The sequence below is a fragment of the Mustela nigripes genome, chromosome X (genome assembly GCF_022355385.1).
Source record: "Mustela nigripes isolate SB6536 chromosome X, MUSNIG.SB6536, whole genome shotgun sequence".
In the NCBI taxonomy this organism is placed as follows: domain Eukaryota; kingdom Metazoa; phylum Chordata; class Mammalia; order Carnivora; family Mustelidae; genus Mustela; species Mustela nigripes.
In genome coordinates this window covers 30,554,409-30,576,901 of record NC_081575.1, presented here as the reverse complement: position 1 = coordinate 30,576,901, position 22,493 = coordinate 30,554,409, and the positions used below count along the sequence as shown (strand labels likewise).

Below are 22,493 nucleotides of genomic sequence, written 5' to 3'. Positions count from 1 at the left end.
GGTCTTGCCACTTCCCAGTTCAGTGACCGAACTCTGATTTATAAACGTCATCCTCTCCCGAGCGTTATTAGTGTGTGTGCCACTGCTCCCAATGTCAGATAACTCTAGGTTACTCGTGATGTTAGATTTCTTACCCTGCAAAGCGGCGGTGAAGGCCAGACCCTAGAAAAACTGAAATTTCTGGAAACTTCTGGAAACTTCCAGAAAAATGATAGCCTGTGAGCCCAATCGGTAGCTGGCTAGATGGTCCTCCATTCATCTAGCTAAGATCTACTTAGGCTTCAAATTTAGTTCAAGTGCCTCTTCCTCCCAGAAGCTTCCTCTCACCCCTCACTCTGATTTCACTGTCCCAGGCCAGTGCTCCCACAGCACCCTTTAGCAGACCCCGATCATAATACTTAGCACACCCCCCTGTAAGCATGGATTTATCCCTCAGACTATCCACCAGAGAGGGCAAGGACCATGTTCGCTCATTCCCTGGCGTAGCCTGAGCCCAGCGTAAAGCCTAGCATATAGAAGCACATAGTAGCTCCCTAGCTGCGATTCCTCGGCCACGCTGCTTCTCTGAACCTCAGTCTTCCTGTCAGTAAAATGGGGATAATGGTAACAGTATCTCCTTGTATTGTTGTGTGGATCAAACGTGTGTATATTAGCTATTCAGTGCATACTTGTGGAGGAATGAAGGAATGCATGACAGATAGGAGCTTGTTTGGGTTGTACTGGGCACAGTGAAAGTCTGCATTGGCCGTACCTAGAGTCACAGGGATTCACACGGATCGTTCTGTGTGCTCCGTTTGGACCAGCAACACACTCGTCCTCCACTGGCCACCCACACTAGAGCAGCCTTCGTCCACCCTGTCAGCACTTACGGACTACCTGCGTGCGCCGACGATGCTAGACGTTAGGGATGTACAGGGATACCCGGCGTCTCCATCCTCGTGGAGATTACGTTCTAGCGAGGAAGATGGGTCACAAACTGATACGTCATGTAGTACAGACCGGCATCAGTGATAAAGAAAAGAAACAGGCTAAATCACAGTCATTGAGATGGGCTCTTACTGTCTCGTGATCAGAGATAGCTTCTTCAGAGATGAGGCTGGAGGAATGCGCCAACCACGAGAGGAACTGGGGAAAGAATATTCTAGGCCGACGAAGAGTGCAGGCGAAGGCTGAAAGCCGTCAAGGATGTTGCACAGTCAAGAACATGGAAGGAGGCGAAGGAGGCTGGCAGGGTCAAGAGGCTGAGCTCTTTCTGAGAAGAGAAGGAAGTTGTTTAATGATTGTAAGCAGGATACGAACATCGGTCACTCTGTGTTTTTAGAAACTTAAAAAAAAAATCTATGTGGGAGAATGATGGCGCCTCTCAAAGATGCTCACATACTAACCCCCAGAACTATGACTGTGTGGCTTTATATGACAGAAGGGACACTGCTTGTGTGACTCAGGATGGAAACCTGAGGAGATGACCCTGGTGGGTTCAATCGGATGACAAGGGTCCTTGTGAGAGGAAGGCAGAAGGGGCAGAGTCGGAGGGAGGGAATGTGTGCATGGAGGCAGGGCTCCCTGCCAGAACGATTGGAAGACAGAAGAAGGGGCTGCAGCCAAGGAATGTAGGCAGCGCATAGAGGCTGGGAAGAAAGGGGAACAGCGTCTTCCTTAAAGCCCCCAGAAAGGGGAACGCCTGGGTGGCTCAGTTGGGTAAGCATCTGCCTTCGCCTCAGGTCATGATCCCGGGGGTCCTGGGATCGAGTCCCGCATCGGGCTCCTTGTCCAGTGGGGGGCCTGCTTCTTCGTCTCCCTGCCGTTCCCCCTGCTTGTGTTCACTCTCTCTCTTTCTCTCCTTCACAGATAAAATCCTTAAAAACAAAAGCCCCCCAGAAGAACACAGCCCATGCGGACACCTAGACGTTTAGCCTTAATGAATCTCAGTTTGGACTTCTGACCTTTAAAACTGTAATATCTTACATTCATGGCATTTTAAGCCAGTAAGTTTGTGCTAATTTGTTACGGGAGCCACAGAAAACCAATGCTCCTTGTGTGTAAAGAGAAACCAAAAACTAATGAGATTAATGATTTACAGGGGTGGATGGGAACTTCGGAAAAGAGTATTTTGACTTTGTATTCTCCAGTAGTGGTTCCCAAACTTTAGTGTGCATCAGAGTCCCCTAGGGAGCTGTCTGGGGGGACTCTGGGAGATGGCCCCCCCTCCAGCATTCGTAGTCCGGTAGGGTAGGCCGAGGCTGGAGCTCAGTATTTGCATCTCTAACAAGTTCCCAGATGAAGCTGATGCTGCTGGTTCAGGGGGCACACTTCAGAACCCTTGTTGGTGAAGACTGTCCCCCACCCCCAAACAGAACAGAAATCCCGTTCACTAGATAGTAGCTTTGTTTTCCCCAGGGATATGGGTTGGCAATTCTGAATCTACGTAGATTCTAGTCTCGAGCAAATGATCTATTGTGAGTAATGAGAACCACCTTTTACTCTGTCGGAGGAAGGAGTTACATGGAAGAAAAGACAGAAGACTGGTGGTGATCAGAGGTTATTGAACGTACCACGCGTCGTTTTGTATGCACGCGCCCGCCCACCCAGAGACAGATACAGAAATAGAATGGTTTGTGGATATGCGTATATCTCCTAGCTCTGTCTGCTTAGAAGGCCTGGAAGCAGCAACACCCCAAAACCGGGGAGCACACCTAGCACTCAGATCTGGGTTTCAAAACACCATTCTCCAAATAAAAGGAACCAGAACTCTCGGAGAAATGGGCTGATTCCCATGCTGGGGCAGGGAGCCTAGAAGATGAGCCTGGAATGTCTTCTTCTGCCAGAAAGTAAGACAGTGTCCATGCAATAATGGCGACATGCCAGGAGGATGCAGGAGTCACTTCGAGGGGGGTTCCAATGGTGAACTCTGTGACAAGCCACAAGATAATTAATGGTAGTAATGGATCATAACCCAGAGAGTAAAATTAGCACCCACGAGTCCATGCAAATATAAAGAAATAACTGAGTAAATAAACAAATGAGGGAGAAGGCAAAGCAATTAATTAAATTAACTAAATTAATTAATTAATAATTCCAATCAATAAATTAATAAAATGTAGAGATTAATTAATAAAATTAATCAATTCCAATTAATGCAATAATTAATTAATAAAATGTAGAAAGAACAATGGGACTAGAAACTTCTTCGGCAAGTGCTATGGTAATAACTATTTCAGGCCAGAACCATCCACGCACCAAGAAGGACACACCATCAGTTCTGTAGTGTTCTTGGGAACGCACATAACCTAAATGGAGTCCTGATGAGCTATCGGGTAAACCCCAAAGTGAAACCAGCTAGTGTTTTTCAAAAGCATCATGGGAATGAAAAGAGACCGAGAAACTATTCTGGGTTAAAAGGAGTCAAAGAAGACATCTGTGATCCCGACCTGAAAAAAGGACATTGGGACAAATGGAAAAAATACGTGTATCAATAATAGTATTTATTGCATGAGCATTAACTTCTCGGTCTGTAATACTGTACTGTGGTTCGATAAGATGGTAATAGAAATATATGTAAGATGGTTATAAAAAATGGGAAATCTGGGTAGGGTATAGGAGGACACTTCATACTAGTTTTGCAACTTTCTGGGGCGGGGGGTAAGTCTATAATATTTCAAAAGAAAAGTTGAAAGTGAAGTGACCTGAGCCACCCTGGGATCATGACCTGAGCTGAAGGCAGACGCTTAACTCACTGAGCCACCCAGGCGCCCCTCAATATTGTGGATTCAGAATCCTCTGGTATGTAAGCTGGACAGTTTATCATGGGGTTTGCATTTTATCTTTGTTTCCCCCCATAGTTTTTAATAGTGTTCCTCTCATCCAAGGGAGAACAAGGAAAAGGGGGGGCGGATTTCTTTGGTCCCTTCCTGTGTTTACCTCTGCCAAGGACTTTCCTCTTGAGAATCTGTCTCTGCCCTTTTCAAGGAAGGGTTTGAATTGTGCTGTCACCCAGACTGTGACCTTTGCAGAGCCCTGTTGGCCTGCTTGGGTTTCCACATGCTGTGCCCTTCCCTACATTTAGGCCTGTACCTGGAATGCTCTCTTATTAAAATTTTGTCTGTCTTTCAAGGCTCAGCTCCAGAACCACCCCCTCCAAGTTGTCTTCCTGGATTTACTCAGCCCAAAGCTATACTTCTCTTTCCTGGGTAAGTTATAGCTCTTAGTTCATTCCTCTTATTTGCCCCCTAGTCCCTCATCCGCGACCATATTCATTGCTTTGTACTTATTTGTATGCATGACTTACATCCTCTCTTCTACCGCATTAAAAATTCTTTGGGAGTAGGCACTTAAACGTTGTTCAGCTTGCAGTGAATTATTTTTTTCTCATTTTTAGTTGCAGAAAAGGTTCAGCAGTAAAATAAGTTGATTCCACCCCCACCCCCATGTACTTTGAATTGAATCTTTAGTTCCCCTAGTTTCTATAGAGCACTTTCTCTGTGAATTGTTGGAGTCACTTCCTTTGTCCCCAAGGGTCTCCTTTACAATTTAAAGTCTGTTGCTCTAGGATTTTCTTTTCCATTGCTTGGGTGGATTGCTTCCACCAGGGGGCGCTCGTTACTACATATAGGTGCATTTCTTCAGGTAAAATACCAAAGCGATGAAAAAACAAACAATAGGAGATTGGAACTGAACATCTCCCGAGATTTGACTTGGTCCCAGCACTAGCTGGCTACTCAAGCGGCATTTCACTTGTTATATTGTGTTTTGGTATGATTCTGGCCTTTGTGTAAAGACTTCTGTCTTTGTAACCTGCTTCATTTATTTCATCTACAAATATATGTATATATATATTTTAGATTTTATTTATTTATTTGACAGATAGAGAGTATAAGTAGGCAGAGAAGCAGGCAGAGGGAGAGGGAGAAGCAGACTCCCCACTGAGCAGGAAGCCCGATGCAGGGCTCGATCCCAGGACCCTGGGATCATGACCGGAGCCGAAGGCAGAGGCTTAACCAACTGAGCCACCCAGGTGCCCCGTCATCTACAAATATATATTGAGCATGTACTTTGTATCAGGTATTATTGTAGACACCGAGGCTTCATCTGTGAACAAAACCCACTAAGTTCCTGACTCACAAAGCTTATATTCCTATGTGGGCAACAGATAATCCATTGAGATAAACACATAAAATACATAGGATAGATAGGGATAAATATCAAAGCAAGAAAAACAACTCAAGGCTTTAGAGGCCATTGTAAGAATCTTGACTTTTTCCTGGAGTGTGATGGGAAGGAGTGGGGAATTTTGAGTAGAGGAGTGATGTGATTTGACATATTTTAAAAGAATTGCTCTAGTTGTGTTTTTGGATAAGAAGTCATCAGGGGACAAGCTTGGGCCAGTCTGATAGCTATGGAACTAGGGAGAAGTTGTTGGGTTTTGGGGTGTATTTCGAAGGTAGAGCCAAGTGCATTTGCTAACAGATCAGATGTAGGATGTTGGAGAAAGAGGAATGAAGGGAGACAGGGTCACCATGTTGCATAACACCAGGAGCATTGAATAAATGTGGCTGGTGCCCTCTGGAGTTGTGTAACACAGCATTTCTGTTCTGGATGTTGCCAAGGTTTTTGTTCTGAGCAGCTGGAAGGATGGGGTTGCATTGGTAAAGCCTGTGGGAAGAACAAGGTTGGAAGTATATCAGAAGCCCCATTTTGAAAGAAAGTGAAGACACAAAGGGAAAGCTATTCCATGCTGATGTACTGGGGAGAATCAGTATCGTTAAAATGTCTGTGCTCCCCAAAGCAATCTATAGACGGAGCGCCATCCTCACCAACATTCCAACAGCATTTTTCAGAGAAACAGAATGAATAATCCTAAAACATGTATGGAACTGCAGAAACCCCCAGGTAGCCAAAGCGACCTTGAGAGGGAAAAACAAAGCTGGAGGCATCATGCTCCCTGATTTCTATATTATTATGTTCCAAAGCTATAGTGATTAAAACAGTATGGAACTCGCATAAAAGCGGACATACAGATCCATGGAGCAGAATCGAGAGCCTGGAAATAAACCCACGCCTGTACAGTCAGCTAAGTATACAGCCAAGGCGAGCAAGGATATACAGCAGGGAAAGGAGAGCTTTTCAAGAAACGGTGCTGGGAAAACTGGGCAGCCACATGCCAAAGTATTAAACTGGGCCACTGTCTTAGCACCATCCACACAAATTAACTCAAAATGGATTAAAGACTTGAATGTGAGACCTGAGACCATAAAACTCCTAGGAGAAAACACAGGCCATAAGCTCCTTGTCATAGGTCTTGGTGATGAGTATTTTGAATCTGGCACCAGAAACAAAAGCTATGAAAGCAAAAATAAATACGGGGGATGACATCACACTGAGAAGCTTCTGCACAGCAGAGGAAACCATTCACAAAATTAAAAGACCATCTACCGAATGGGACAAAATATTTACAAATCACGTATCTAATAAGGGGCTAATATCCAAAATATATAAAGAACTCATCCAGCTCAGTAGCAAAAGGCAATCTGATTAAAAATTGCTTTTAGATCTGAGTGGAGATTTTTTTCGAAGAAGATACCCAGATGCCCGACAGGCACATGAACATACGCTCAGCATCCCTCCTCATCAGGGAACTGCAAACCACAACCACAGTGAGCTACCACCCCACACCTGTCAGAATGGCTAGTATTAAAAAGCAAGAAATAACAAGTATTGGCGAGGATGCAGAGAGATGGGAACCCTTGCACATGGCCGACTAGAAGGCAGATTGGTGCTGCCATTATGGAAAGCAGTATGGTGAGTCCTCAGAGAATTAAAATGAAGCTACCGTATGAACCAGCAAGCCCACTTTGGGGTATTTATTCAAAGAAAATGAAAACACTAACTTGAAAAGATAGATGCACCTCATGTTCATTTCAGCATTATTTACAGTAGCCAGGATATGGCAACTACTGAGTGTCCATTGATGGATGAATGGAAAAAGAAATTTGTGTGTGTATGTGTATACATATATATGTATGTGTATATACATACACACGTACATGTAGTGGAATATTGTATGTATTACATATATACACGCATATATACATATGTATAAATATATGGAATATATAAATATATATAATGGAATGTTATTCAGCCATAGAAAATAATAAAATCTTGTCATTTGCAACAACATGGGTGGACCTTGAGGGCATTATGCTAAGTAAAATAAGATAGGCGGAGAAAGACAAATACCATATTATCTCATTTCTATATGGACTCTAAAAACAAACAAACAAACAAAAAGAAAAACTAAGCTCATTAAGAGATTGCCTTTGGGGGCGCCTGGGTGGCTCAGTGGGTTAATCCTCTGCCTTCGGCTCAGGTCATGATCTCAGGGTCCTGGGATCGAGTCCCGCATAGGGTTCTCTGCTCGGCAGGGAGCCTGCTTCCTCCTCTCTCTCTCTGCCTACTTGTGATCTCTCTCTGTCAAATAAATAAATAAAATCTTTAAAAAAAGAGAGAGAGATTGCCTTTGGCTCAGGTCATGATCCTGGGGTTCTGGGATCAAGTCCTACACTGGGCGCCCCCTGCTCTGTGTCTCCCTCTGCTTGCCACTACCCCTACTTGTGCTCTCTCTGGCAAATAAATGAATAAAGTCTTAAAAAAAAAACTAAGCTCATTGATACAGAGAACCCATTGGTGGTAGCCAGAGGCAGGGGGTGTGGGTAGGAGAAATGGATAAACTGTTTTGTTTTTTTAAGACTTTATTTATTTGCGAGAGAGAGAGAGAGAGAGAGAGAGAGAGAGCGAGCATGAGCAGGGGTGAGGGGCAGAAGGAGAGGGAGAAGCAGACTCCCTGCTGAGCAGGGAGCCCAACATGGGACTCCATCCCAGGATCCTGGGATCATGACCTGAGCTGAAGGCAGACTCTTAACTGACTGAGCCACCCAGGTGACTTGAACTGAGTTTTTAAAAATTTAAGTAAATGGTTGAAAAAAAATACTGTGGGAAGAACAAGGATGGAGGTATATCAGATGTTAACCTTTGGATATGTTAAATTTGAGATGCCCATTAGACATGTAAGTGGAGGGATGGAAGCTGTAGGCTGTCTGAGCCTGGCATTCATAGCAGTGGTTAGGGCTGGAGATGAACATCTTTTAGTCCTAGGCTTCTAGATAGTATTCAGAGCCCTGAGATGGATGATAAGAAGACACTGAGAACAGTTAGAGAAGAGAAGGGGACCAAGGACCCAGCCCTGGGGCACTCCCACATTGAAAGGTTAGCAAGACGAGGAGGAACAAGCCAAAGAGACTGGCAGGATATGGCCAGCAAGGCAGAAGGAAAACCAGAAGACAGTGATGTCATGGAAGTCAAGCGAAGAAGGTTCTTCGGGGAAGAAGGACTGATCAACTATGGAAAGCATCTCCGTTTGGCCAAGCAAGAGGAGGGCTGAGAATTCTCTTCAGCAACCTCAGGGCCTTGATCACAGCCATCTCAGGGGGCGGAAGCTTGATGGGAGTGGATTCAAGAGAGAAGGGGGAGGAGGGAGATTGTCCGCGGGGGATGTAGACAAGCCTCGTGAAGAGTCGTGCTGTAGAGAAGAGTAAGGAAGTGGGGCAGTCACTGGAACCGTGTGGGGGGTGTTTCGAGGGGGTCCTTAGCATAGGAAGAATAGAAAGTTTGCCCCCGGAGTACTCACTGGTTGTTGGAGTTCACTTGTCTGTATTCACCGGCATGTCTTGGCCTGGCAGCCAGCCGTCCTCAGAGAAGCCAGAGGGCGAGGGAAGGGAAGTCGTCAGCAGGTCTGAGCAGAACAGACTAGGGAAAGCCCTGGACAGCCTTTAAGGGACCTGGACTTAGAACCTCTGTGCTTAGCAAAGGAGAGAGTGTCTCCAAGTGTGGGAAACAGAACAGAGCCATGAGCTGTCGCTGTTCCAAGTGGCCCCCGTGGTGACTGCGGCCTCCTTTGCCAACCTTGGAGGATCTGGCTTCAGTTACGCTAAAATGGGCGTGGGGGTCCCCTTCCAGAAACATTGCCTATTGCACAGAAGGAAGAGGAAAAGAACTTCCTACAGATACGGTGAGGATGGCTAAGCCCCAGGGAGAGCTTGAACGCAGTGGGAAAATGGACATAAACATTCAGGCCTCAGTTCCACGAAGTCTTTCCTAGGTCCCGGGTAAGATGTCCCCTCAGGCTCAGAACACGGTGTGGTACAGGGCTCGCCGCTTAGCTCCATGTTTTTGTTGTGATGGCTTCGGAAACGTGGCTGAGTTTTCCTGGCCTCCGTGTACAGTTCGGATGTGAATTTCTTTCCTCTTGTCTGGTCTTCAAGGCCCCGCCCAAGTGTTCCCTGTTGGGCGGAGCCTGCCCAGCGAGATGAATCCTTTTCTTCTCAACATTACCATAACCACTTTTTCTCCTTGGGCCTCAGTTTCTCACCCGCTTCATCTCGATGTAATAAGACCAGGATTCCCCTCGTTGGGGTTTTGCCAGGATTACAGAAGCTGATACACATGTGAAGCACCTAGCACAGCGCCCGGCATGTGGTCAGTGCCCAGTACTCCCTTGGTACTTGTCTCTCTTCTCAAGGGATGCGACTGTGCCTTTAGTTTTGCGCCACTAATTCATAGCAGCAGGTCCGGCATAGTATACTAGGTGCTTAATAAGTTTTTGTGTGAATAAACCAGGTTTCTGAATCAAAGTCGGTTCCCGTTCTGTGCTTTCGTATATGGAGAGCCCTTTTAACATCTCACTTACTTATTCCTGTGTACCAGTTCATGTGGTTAAGGACGAAGGTTCTAGAGCCTGTTCACCTGGTTCATATCATTGCATTGCCACTTATTCGCTTATTAACCTATCAGCGCCTCAGCTTCCTCGACTAGAAAGTGAGAAAGAACTATGGGAAGTTAAACAGAGTTCCTGAATGCTTAAGAGTTAACTACACTTACTATTAATCTTCTTGTTAAGTACATGGTTTATTGAACACCTCTGATGTTTCAGGGAATGTGCTAGACCATCGAGATGCAAAGAGGACTACAGCTTAGTCCCTGCTCTCAAGTCAGCTTGTACAGAGGCCAGTAGAGGAACAGAGAGTCTCTCCTGCCTTTTCACATGCTCCCTCCCCGTGAACTTTCTGAAAAGGTTGGCATTTATATTCTTCCCTTTCTCACCCCAATGAGGTCGGGTGAGAGGGAATGGAAAGGACCCCTTTCTAGCTCGTGCTCGTAACAGAGAACCTCGCAGAGATGGTGGGAATGATTGAGGTTAAGGGCAGGGAGCTGGAGGATGAAAACCTCTATGCCTCTGTCTCTGAGGAAACCAATAAAGCCATTGAAGCTTGGCCATTTCCCCCAAGCAGTTAATGCGAACAGTAGAATTTAGAGTTCCCGGTGTTCCTCTGGAGCTGAATTTGGCAGGTGATAAGCAGCTTGTAAAAGGGCTTATTATTTGAGCAGAGCTTTGGCTGCCTGACTTTTCAAGTTGATTATTTATTTTGCGTGTTGTATAACAGAGCATTGGGCAACGCTCAGAAGAGGCCTTCTGGGTCAGAGAGTAGGGACTTTTCTGGCTCTCCCTTCCCAACAGAACCAGATTCTAGCTGCAGAGTGAGGGGCAAGCTTACAGATGAGCCCAGGCCGTGGCTTTTGGAGAGCCCTTAGCCACCAGACCAGCCTTCTTAATCAACAGGGGCTGGACACATCCAAGTTTTCCTTAAGTCCTAGTTCAAGAAAAAAAATGGGCACGTGTAATTTCTCCAACTTACACTGATCATGCGACCTTGCCTTTGACAGATACGCTTTTCAAGACCAACTTTTGGTCATCGGCTAGAGGCCATCATACATGGGGTCCCTGTCATCTCAGGGAGGACATGTTCTGAAAGGTAGAGCTTTCTGCGGGTCCTGGTGAAAAATGGCCAAGAGGTCTTCCCTCCTCCGTGAGGGGGGTGCCAAGGCAAAATCGTCCCCAGCCCTTTTGGTTCAAGCTTTAAAGCCTTGTGCCTCTCAGCCTATGCTAGCTAACCCTGCTGGCTTGTTGGCATCTCGAGGATTTAGAAGCACAGAATAAGGGAAGTTTCTGGTCTTTCTATTCTAAACTTTAAAAAGTTGGAACCTGGTCCCTCAAGGGATTGAGATGGTCTTGACAAAGAGAAACTTGGTTGTGTCTTTTTTTTCCCCTCACTTTTCTCTTATTTGGTTTTGATGGCAGCCCGAATCCGTGAGGAAGTTCTGATGTAGAGGCTCTAAGCCAGCTTTGTGTCCAGTGATAGTAGGAAAATGGGAAGTGGCAGGAGGTGACGGGTGCCCAGGAAGAGAGTTCATGAGCTATCAAACGAATTTTGGGTGTCTTAGGGTATTTTGCAGACTGGTTGGCCCTTTTCTGTCATGTAGCAATGCCATCGGGAGCCCATGAACTTGAAGGGCACCATGGCAGAGAAAAAGACAGCTGAAAGCCCGCGCACCTTCATTGCCTCATCCCAGAGGGGATGCCCATCACGTCTGCCTGCATTTCAGTGACAGGAACTCATCACCTAACCCTGACCTAACTGCAAGGGAGACTGGGATATGGGACAGCTGGCCATGGCCTCCGTGGCATTCCCCGGGTCCCAGATGACCATCAACTTCCCATCCCACTCAGGGAATGTAGGAGTGATGCTTATGTTCTAATTCTGTAACAGACTGAGCAGCGATCACTGAAGCCCCTCTGCCATGCAGCAGAGGGCTCATTTCCTCCCGGGAGAGGAGTCAGGGCAGGCATACTCCCGTTTCTCCTTTACGGTCCTTTTCCCCCCTCGTCCCTCAAAACAAAACCCCCATGCTCCCTTCTGCTTCTGTCCCTGAAGTCCCACTCCATGTGAACAGAAGAGGAGCCTCCGGGTCAAACAGCTCTGGCCCCCATCCCGGGTTCTGATTCTGCCTGGAGTTGTGGGAGCATCAGAGAAGAAAGTACGAGAGAGTTGTTCTTGGTCAAGTTGATCTCCCAAGGCCAGGGGAGGCCGTTCGTGTTTGCGGTGGTCCTAATGCCTCAGGCTTGATTCAGCTCCATTTAATTTACAGTGAGCGCTCTGACTGGATCAGCTGAGCAGACTCCCCCAGTGTCCAGGAGTATCACCGGGTGAAGGAAGGTGGTCCTTCTCCCAGGAGGAGGGTGACTAGTGGAGCCATGTCCAGATTTCTTGCTGGAAGTGAAGACCAAACTCCCAGAAAGACCTAAGAGGTAAAAAGTGGTTGAAGTGGTTGGCTGTTCCTGATCTGATGCAGTGTTTACCTGAACCATAACCACTGGAGTATACTAGAGAGAGAGAGAGAGAGAGAGAGAGAGAGAGAGAGTGTGTGTATGTATATGTATGCATATATGTATTTATATAAAATATATAAGTGCTATTAAATTCTGTATGCGTCTAGTTTTCTTGAATCGGGGTGAGACTCACCCAGATGTTAGTTCATAAAAATAAACCACATCGGCTTTGTAGAATCACCTCCAAACTCATTATGGTTGAAACACTTCCAGGATCTGCGTACAGCAGTCATTTGGGTTGGAGTTTCCCATTTAAATTTATTTCACGCAATTCAACCTTATGTCCTTTTTAATGTGTTCTTAATTGTGTCTCAGTTATTTCATTATGTCATCTGTAAATCTAGTTGTGAAAACATCGTTTGAGGGTGGCTGTTTACACTTCCCTTTTCTTTTGCTATAGCACGATTTTGATTCTTCAATTTGACACTTTCATGTCTTCCTCTTCCTGTTTCATATGTCGGCTATGATCACTTTCCTCCGTAAGATCCCTCCTCCTCCCCAACCATCAAATCCCAAGATTTCCCCCTTTTCTATATCTCTGGTTGGAGATCTTACGTATGATTTCTAGTAAAACTTTGAAGTGGTGGAAGAGGTTTAACTTTTAGCCAGTTGGACTCTTTGAGACTTACGTGATCACTCCAAGGACTTCAAAGAAATTCACCTTAAAACCTAAAATATTCTACTGTGATATTTCATTTGTCTTCTTCAAGTATCTGGAAACTAGGTGGGGATGAGTTTTACCTTTCCTGATTGACAAATGTCAAATCAAGGTTCAGAGATGACCAATAACATTTCCACTATGATCATCCTGCTGGTTGTGGGGATGTCCAGCCCCACATCACGAAATGATGACCTGTGGATTCTGGCTGATTATTTCCAGCTTGGGCTAACAAAGATACCGGACAGGCTGAGGGAGACTTCTTTGCATCCTGTGGGGGTTAATGGTCTGGCAGAGGCAGAATTCTGGGGTTAGAAGTCCCCAGAGGGCAGGGGCCCCAGCATCTAGGCCATCCTTCTTTTTTATCCTGTGCATGGCTGGGCCTTTGGGGCCTGGCCCAGCTCTCCCATTAATACCTGGTGGTAATCCTTGCCTACAGAGGAAGTGGACATGGTAGGGATTTCGCTGTGAATAACGAACATTTTCAAGGGTTGGTTCTTCAAGTAAGTGATGGCTGAGGCTGGGAGAGAGAACGGCTTTCCCTGCAGCTTGTCAAATGAAGCAACGGCTATGAGAGTGGTTTCTAAATTGTGAAAATATGGTACACACGATGGCTATTGCTATCGCCTTGTAAATTGCACCAGTCGCTTTTCTCCCAAGATTTTTAGGAAAGATCTCAAGTATTGCTACAGTTAAAAACTTCAAAAATCACCTTGTTTGGCTTACGTCTGACAAGTGTTTTTTTTTATTTTTCTTCTTGAAGGTAGAACCCATGGCTTATTTTTTGTTTCCCCCCAACTTCGTTGAGGTATAATTGGTATCCAAAAAAAAAAAAAAAAACCATTGCAAATAATGAATATATAAAATTTGGTGAGTTATGGACGGACCTCGAAGATGTTATCCTAAGTGAAATAAGCTGGTCACAGGACAGATGCTGCGCAATTCCTTACACGCGAGGTGTCTAAAATAGTCAAAGGTATAGAGACAGACAATAGGGTGGTGTTATTAGGAGATGGGGGGGCGCAGGGATGGAGGGTTGTCGCTCAATGGGCATAAAGTTCCAGTTATACAAGAGGAGTAAAGTTCCAGGTAGCTGCTGTAGGGCGTAGTGCCCAACATTAACAATAGGGTATTGTGCACTTAATTGATTAGTGCATTTTTTTTTAACACCATTGGGTTTCCCTAAGGATCTGCCTAAGCTTGAGAAATCACCTTTTTCTTTTTTTTTCATTTTTTAAAAAAATGTACTTTCTTTTCAGTGGAACAGAATTCATTGTTTATGCACCACACCCAGTACTCCATGCAATCCGTGCCCTCCACAATACCCACCACCAGGCTCCCCCAACCTCCCACCCCCCGCCCCTTCAAAACCCTCAGATTGTTTTTCAGAGTCCATAGTCTCTCGTGGTTCGTCTCCTCCTCCAATTTCCCTCAACTCCCTTCTCCTCTCCATCTCCCCATGTCCTCTATGTTATTTCTTACGCTCAGCGCCTCGCGGTTCTGGGAACAATGCAGAGAAGCTCCTCTGTTGGAAGTTAGAGCAGATCTCCCAAGTCAGTGTTGCCCCTGCTTTGTCAGCACTGGATTTTTCTGAAAGAAGACTTTGGCATGGCCTCATGTTTATTCTTAGCTATTCTTCCCAATTTTCTGTCACTCAGAGCTGACTGAGCCAGGGAGTTGATGTGGGGACAGGGAACTTTGAGGCCTGGCATGATCCCAGGGAGATACTCAATAGCACAACATTTAACCCTAGGCCAGGCGTCTGGCACCTTCTGTCCTCTGGTAATTTGCCCCGGTTGTGGAAGGAGAAAATAGCTACAAACTCCCTCAAACAGAGATAGCATTAAAGCCACACATTTTATTCCCTAGGCCTTTTCTAGTGGCTTGCTTATAATGGCAGCTAGCTCTGAAGAGGTCTGTAACCTGGTTTCCCAGCCATACAGATTAGAAGCAACAGGAAGAGATGTTGCAGTGGGGGATGGGTGGGGTGGGGAGAAGGTCAGACTGACAGGGGCAGGGCCCACTGAAGGCCTGACATCCTGAAAAGGGACGGAAAAACAAAATGGTTTAACGCAGTACAGGATGTCGCTTCTGATTACCCTGGGTTAGCCGGAAAAAAGATTTGAGAGAGTTAAGAGATCTGGGAATCACGTAATATATACGCATGTATTTTGTGTCATCAAAAATACTCTTTAAAAGTTCTGCAGTTTAAAGGATAAGATTCCGTTATCTGCACAAATCCAGTTGTTTCTGACTCCTCCCTGGCTCACCTCAACCAGAATTAGGAGGTTATTTACTGTAGTGACATTATAATGCTTTTTTTTTTAGAGGAAGGATTTGGGCGTACTGAGAGGGACTGAGACTAACACGCATTTTGTGAGAGAGATTCGGGCACTGAGGCAGAGTCATTCATTCTGCTTTGGTCCACATAGAGGTGTCCCCTTCTGGACATCTAGACATGAAGGAGGCATCGCAGCCTCCTTCAACTGCCCAGAGGAGTTTTCTCACATTTTTGTGATTGGCCCAGGATCACACCTGTGATCCTCCCAGGAAGCCCGAGCTGTGTGGGAGCGCCTGGGGTCCCCAACAGGAAGTGACTTCAGTCCTTAAGTCTGCTGCCTGCCAGCTCGGTTGTTGTTGCCTGGGTTCACTGTGCCGAGGAACCGGCCCAGCCTAGTTGTCACCCGCTCCGAGTCAGAGAGCGGGGCAGGGCACAGAGGCTGCTGGCGTGGACGTCCCGCCCTGGCTGCCTGGCACGGCCGGGCGCTCTCGCACCAGCTGCCCTGAATTTGCAGGCCTTGGGTGGGAGGCGATGCTGCTGGTTGGGCCGGGGCTTTCGGTGGCAATCACCCCGCTGCCCTCCCCACCCCCACCTTTAGCTGATCATTTGAGAGTCTGGCCTCACACCTGTGCCAGCAGGAAGGTCTGTTTGGCTCGCTGTTCTCCCCGAGCCCCCGTCCCATGACAGAGTGTGCCTGACTTGGCTCAAAGCTGGGAAGAAACAGTGAGGCCGCCGAGCCCATAAAGCAGTCAGGAACCTGTCTCACTTAGCCCTTGGGATTGTAATACCTTGGCTCCGCCGGCTGCTGCCCTTCCCTGTTTCTGTGTTCTGGCCCTTAAGGTGCTTCCAGGAGGGCTGGTTGCTAATTGGGAACCGTACTGCACCCGCCTTCTGTGGGCAATGATTCTTAGGACAGGGTACAACTACTAAGCAGGGAGCTAAAACATGATGGAGCCCTGGGCCAGGACTTGGGCCGCTGGCGCTCTGGTCCCGCATTAGCCGTGGACCGCTGTGTGATCTCAGATCTCTGAGCCACCTGCCCCAGTGGGAGGGGGTGATGGTTCTAGGAGAGGCTCTCTGAGCTCTAAGTATGAAACCTTCCGTCCTCTTTACTGTTCAGACAGACAGAAACCTCTTGGTCCTTCCCCGAGAGCGTCTTCTCTTTTGCCCTGGGTACCCATGTTCCCCTTCACGGGAGCCTCGCTTTGGGGGAAGTAGTTATTAATCGATTTCTCTTGCAGGCTACCCTGGGACTAAGGAAAGCTTGTTTAGAGAAGCGTAAGTGCTGGGGGTTTTGTCTTTGGAACTTCCATATGGAATTCAGGATGACCAGTTAGCATAGCCCCATCTAGAATTTTAATCCCGGGGGCATGGGGAGATGAGCCCAGCTGTGATGCAGTGAGATCTGGAACCAGGCCTCAGCCTCCGTGTGCTCTCCGGCAAGTGACGGAGTGGGCGCAGAAGAAAGACACTGTGCCACCCCCTCTTGTACTGGGCACCGCCCAGAAAAAGCTTTTGGGCCTCCATCAAGTTGTTTCCTCCAATTGGCATGCCCTCCTTCGCCTCTTAGCTTATGCGAAATCCTGCCCGTCCAGCGTGTTCCACCTAAGTCCAGCACATGTTTCCTGAGGACGTCCCACCGACCTAGCCCTCTCTGGGGCATACACAGATGAAAAAAGGCTTAGTCACCACTGTCAGGCTGACCGAACGCTAGCGTCCTATTTGCTTCACACTCGTTCTTTTCTCCTCTCTGGCGAAAATCTAAGCTCTCCGAGGGCAATGGCTGCGTTTTGAGGGTCCCACCACCGCTCCAAGTTGGGCGAGTCCCTAGAAGGACTCGAGAGCCACAACAGCAGGTTTTATTTGCAGCTCAGGTTTCACAGCAAAGGACAGAGAGACAGGCAGATGGAAAATGCGGCCTCAGCCAGGCATGGGCTTTCAGGTTCTTCCCCATGGAAGGCGACCCAGGAGCATCTAACAGCAAATTGTAGGGACACCTGTAATAAGTCTCTGCCCAGGAGAGCCCACTTAAGCCTCAGCATCTGAGGCCCTGAAACAAAACTCGGGATTCCAGCATCAAAACCAGGTACATCATGAATGTCATTAGATAATTCTGAGAGGTCCTTGTGAGCTGGTACAACCTGCCCCATTGCTCTGGACACGCAAACCAACATCATCAATCAGAGACACAGAGAACCTTGTGAGGGCCACATTGCCAGGGGATGGGTTCAGGGTCACTTATGATTCCAGGCTCCCCTGGGGTCATGCAAGGAGTGAGCAACTTGACCTTCTGCCTTAATTTCCTCTTCTGAGCGGTGTCCTCTCCATTTCACATATCCTCACGAATCCTCTCAGAGGACCCTCTTGGCACGGAGTCATGCCAGAGCTGACCTCTCCTCTGAGCTCAAGACTCGTGTGTATTTCACCATCTACTTGCCATGTCCAGGCTTGTAAGTGTTGGCACCCCCATGTGTTAAAATCTGAACTCGAATTCCTCCCTTAGCCCGCTCTTCTCTATCTCAGGAACTGTCGGCCTCCTCGGCGCTGTTGTTCAGGCCCCACAGAAGTGGGCTGTGATCCTCGGTTCTCTTCGGCTGCCCTCCCACAGCCAGTCAGTGATTCCCATTGGCTCCAACTCTGAGGCACGTCCCCTGTATGACCACCTGTCATTCTCTCAGCCCCCGTAGTCTAGAGCACCCTCAGCTTTCATCTGGATTACTCACCTAAGTGTTTCTGTTTGTCTCCCCAATGGCCTGTTCCCCACTCACCACCCAGAGTGGTCCTTAAGACTCTAATACCAGATACGTCACTGCCTGCCATTCACAACCTCTGATGGCTCCTCCACAGGCTTGGATTAAAATTCAAACCTTTGGGGTGCCTGGGTGGTTCAGTGGGTTAAGCCTCTGCCTTCGACTTGGGTCATGATCCCAGGGTCCTGTGACCGAGCCTTGTGTCGGGCTCTCTGCTCAACGGGGAGCCTGCTTCCCCTCTCTCTATGCCTGCCTCTCTGCCAGCCTCTGATCTCTGTTTGTCAAATAAATAAATAAAATCTTAAAAAAGAAATTCAAACCTTTCAGTCCCCTGCTGACTCGTCACACTCTAGCCTCGCACTAGAGTGGATCTTGTTTCTTCCTCACGCGATCTCCTTTCTTCCAGGACTTTTCTTCCCCTAACCCTTCAAATGCTTTACTTTTTTTTTAAGATCTAGTTACTCGTTTATTTTAGAGAATGGGGAGGGGCAGAGGGAGAGAGAGTCGCAAGCTGACTCTGCACTGAGCAAGGAGCGCCCATGTGGGGCTCGATCTCGCGATCCTGTGATCACAACCTGAGCCGAAACCGAGAGTTGGAGGCTTAACAGACCGCGCCACCCAGGCGCCCCTCAAATGCTTTGTGTTTTACTTCCACTGTCAGTCCCTCACAGAGACCTTCTCCGACCGCCTGATCGAAGGTAGCCTGGCCCCTCCCCTCATCTGAGATCGTGATTATTGATTTGTCTATGTATTTGTTGTCTCGCAACACTGCTCTTTTTTTTTTTTTTTTTTTTTAAATCTTGCCCACGGTAGTAGCTCTAGCACCTGGCACCATGCCAGAGTAGGGATTCAGAATTATTTGTTGATGAATGCAGTGGATAATTAATCAACAGTCCACCTGTGATTCCGAGCTGGTCTCTGCCCTTAAAGGTTTATGTTCTACTGAAGAGTTGAGGAGGAAAAAGGAAAATGTACAGAAAACTTTTCTGTGCTTTCTGGTATCCAACCTAGGGCAGGTCAGCGTCCTGGATGGGAGAAACCAGCAACCAATGGATAACATCATACAGCTGGCGGCTGTCCAGCCCGGCGTTCTCTTAGATGGGCTTCGACGGGCTGTTTGAAGGGAGGTGCCAGCAGCTTGGAAATTCCAAATGGAAGACAAGGCTAGTGGGAGCTGAGGTTACCCAGGGCAGAGGCAGTGCTGTCTCTGCCAGAGTAGAAACCACGACTCTGCTTTGCTTTGGGCCTCTCTGGCTTCTTCAGAGCCTGACCATATAGGCTTGAGAGAGCCAGTAGATGGTGTGATATTATTTAATAAGTTTCTGTTCTGTTTAAACTAGTCAGAGTGGATTCTGTAGTTCGCACCTAAGAATCTGCTCTCTCTGATAGGCTGAGAAAAAAAAAAAGGTTGAAAATCAGAATCCTGACTCGTAACCAACATTGAAGCTTGAATGGAAAATGTTAAAATGATGCGGACATTGGAGGCGTTGCTTCAAGCCCTAACCAATCAATACAGGTAACCGTGTGAAGTGACATGCCAAGTTTGAGGCAGAGTAATTTATTCAGTTCTATGCCCTGGAGGAAATTGTGTATGTTTTTATGTGTTCGTAAAGCACCATTAAAAAAAAAAAAGAGCATATGCTTCTTTAAGTTAGATGCTATTATAATCCAGTGTAATTTTCATTACAAGTGTATCAGTTACTAAAGTGGAAGAGACTTAAAGTATTTAAAAAAGGCAAAACTAAACTGCAGCGTGAAAGAGACAGAATATTTTTAAAAGGCAAAACTAAGTGACAGCGTTAAAAGTTGGAACTTGGATGATATAAAGCTATAAACAAAAGCAAGAATGAGATTACCATAAAAGTCAGCTAGTAGTTAATTTTAGGTTTGGGCTCTATGCGTCAGGCTTCTGAAGCAGCTGGCAAAGTTCTCTTTCTTGATTTAAATAATAATAAAAAAGTATTTACTTTATAATTTCCTTATCAAGATCTACAGTTTTCTATATATTCTGCAATTAAATAATGGCTAAAAAATGAGTATATCAACTACTCAAACATGAATTATTTTTATGCACCTGTCCCTGTGTGTTTTCATTTCAGAATCTCTTAAGACTTTGTTACAGATTTTTGTCTCTGGGAACAAGTGAGTTCTGTATAAGTTTAACAGAGAGCATCAAGCATATATCATTTCTTATAATCAAATTCATACGAATGAAAATTTTCTCCCTTGTGAAGTTGGCAAAGACTTAAAACGATTTTATTACTCAGTGTTGGCGAAAATAGGAAGAGACAGGTACTGGTACGTGTTGTGCTGGCGGTGGCGGCATGAGTGAGTATGATCTTTCTAGTACGCCGTTTTGCGGTCTGTAACAAGGGCCTTAAAAATAACCGTGTGAATTCAGTTCTAGGAATTTCATGTTGAGGAAATGGTCAGAGATATTCAAGAAAACATACATACAAGAATGTTCTCGGCAACAGCTTTGTAATAGCAATGTCTTGGAAACAGCAGGAATGTTGACCAGTGGGGAAGTAGTACCATCCCTAAATGAAACAGTATGTAGCCATCAGTATGATGGTTTGGCACATAGACATGTAGAATGGTGAGGATGATGATGGCAGCGACCAGCTTTTATTGATCACTTCCTATTTGTTGGGGACTCCCAAACCGCTTTACTTAAATTCTCTCTTCCTTGCAACACTTGGGTAATTTATGTAGTCTAGTAGTATCTCATTTTATTTAGTGAGTAGTATCTCATTTTTGCAGATGAGAAAACTGAGGTTCAGAAAGGTCCTGTAACTTACCCAGGCAACAGAGCGGGAGCCTGACTCCAGGCTTGGATACTTGAATTTCCAAAAAGGCTGTTAATAGTACTAATATTTAGGTGGTGGGAGTAGAGTGCTTCTTCTTTTCTACCTTATACTTTCCTTTAAGGTAGAAGTGTTATAAAAGAAACACTTATCAATATTGCAATCTGAGAACAAGACGAACTGCTGCCACATATTCCTGCCACACAGGGATACGCTGACTTCTAGTGGAAGTGTCCAGGAATGAGATTAGGGCCAAGAGTCTTGAAGCAGGAAATACTAAATCGTTTTCTTGGGCTCAGCTTCTTGGGCTCCCTGATGAGTCTAGGTTTTTCCTAAGAACACTGCCACCTAACTATAGACTGGCCAGCAGCTGCCTTGGTCTGGATTCCTTGCTTCCGAACAAGTGGGATCTGACTGAGGACGGGAACGGCATGTGGACAGTGACAAAGGGTGGGAACTGTCTGCTTTCTGAGTGTTCCTTTTTTTTTTTAAGATTAAAAAAAATTTATTTGAGAGAGTGAGTGAGTACACAAGCAGGGGAGGGGCAGAGGCAGAGGGCGAAGCAGACTCCCCACTGAGCAGGGAGCCCGACATGGGGCTCGATCCCGGGACCCTGAGATCATGACCCGAGCCGAAGGCAGACGCCTCAGTGACCAAGCCACCCAGGCATCCCCGCTTTCTGAATCTTCTGCTCAAACTGTCTCCCTAAATTCTTGTGTTTCTCTCGGCTTGCCTGAGAGCCGTGCATCAGGCAGCAGGAGCACTGATTTGGCATTTCTGTATGCTTAGCTGCCACCTCTGCTTCCGTGCCAGGGGTCGGGTAGCCTCCTTCCGGCTCTGGGTAGGCAACAACCTTGGTTAATCCAGGAGGACTTGTGGCTCCCGGTGGGTCACTGTGACTTCGTCCTGTTTCCAGAAGACTATCAGCTGCATCCCCTTCCACCGAGTCTCAGCCAGTCTCTTCCCCAGACTTGGATCTTTTGAGGGAAGACGAGGCAAGAAAACACAGCAGACCCAGCGTGAACCTTCTCCAGGCCCAGGAAAGCCTATTCAAGGGCCCTGCCTTCCTAAGAACAAATCAGTATATGGAAGAAAGACACTCGGGGAATTTGCCCCAAGGTTAACTGCGAGACCTGGAAATGAAACCGAGCTCTCCTGCTTCTTAGCCCCCTGTGCTGCCTATATTTAGCCGAGCTGCCCCAAGCCTTGTCCACCTTGTCTGAGAGCCAAAGGAGGCCCGCAGTGCGCTCATAAACCTCACCGTGCTTGCCAGCTCACGCCTGCCAAGCATTTCCATGTTGGTTTTAAAATGTGAGCCTCCCCTTGCCCCCAGCTCCCAGGGCCCGCAGGGAATACACACCAGGGGATCAACAGCTCGAGTTTTCCCCCCAAGGCTGAGTGATCGCAGCCAAATGGCCTAAAATGAAAGGCACATCTCTCACTGCTTCGTTTTGGCAGGACTCAGCGAACGACTCCCTCTCAGACCCACTGTTCCTGGTCACAGGGCTTTGAGTGCGTTGACCTACTTTCCCCCCCCTTCAGAGGGAAGACAAAAACCAGTAAATGTCTCTAGCGAGTACTCTCACTTTCAGGAATGTCGATTTTGTCTTCTGGCCCCCCCGTCGTTTATCACCGTGCTCTAAGCACTTCGAGCATGAGAGCGTCAGCACCCTGAGTGTTGCTTAGTGCCCCCATTTTACAGCTGTGTTTTTAGAGG

General features: G+C 46.8%; 1 long non-coding RNA gene across 6 annotated transcripts in view; it reads left to right on the top strand.

Moving 5' to 3' along the window:
• The window catches only part of LOC132006746 (uncharacterized), an 86,942-nt gene that overhangs the window by 4,508 nt on the left and 59,941 nt on the right, over positions 1-22,493 (top strand). For all 6 annotated transcript variants that reach the window (XR_009401207.1, XR_009401203.1, XR_009401206.1 and 3 more), the window contains exons 3-4: positions 4,112-4,187; positions 12,040-12,199. This is a non-coding gene — a long non-coding RNA (uncharacterized LOC132006746). The remainder of the gene's footprint in view (positions 1-4,111; positions 4,188-12,039; positions 12,200-22,493) is intronic.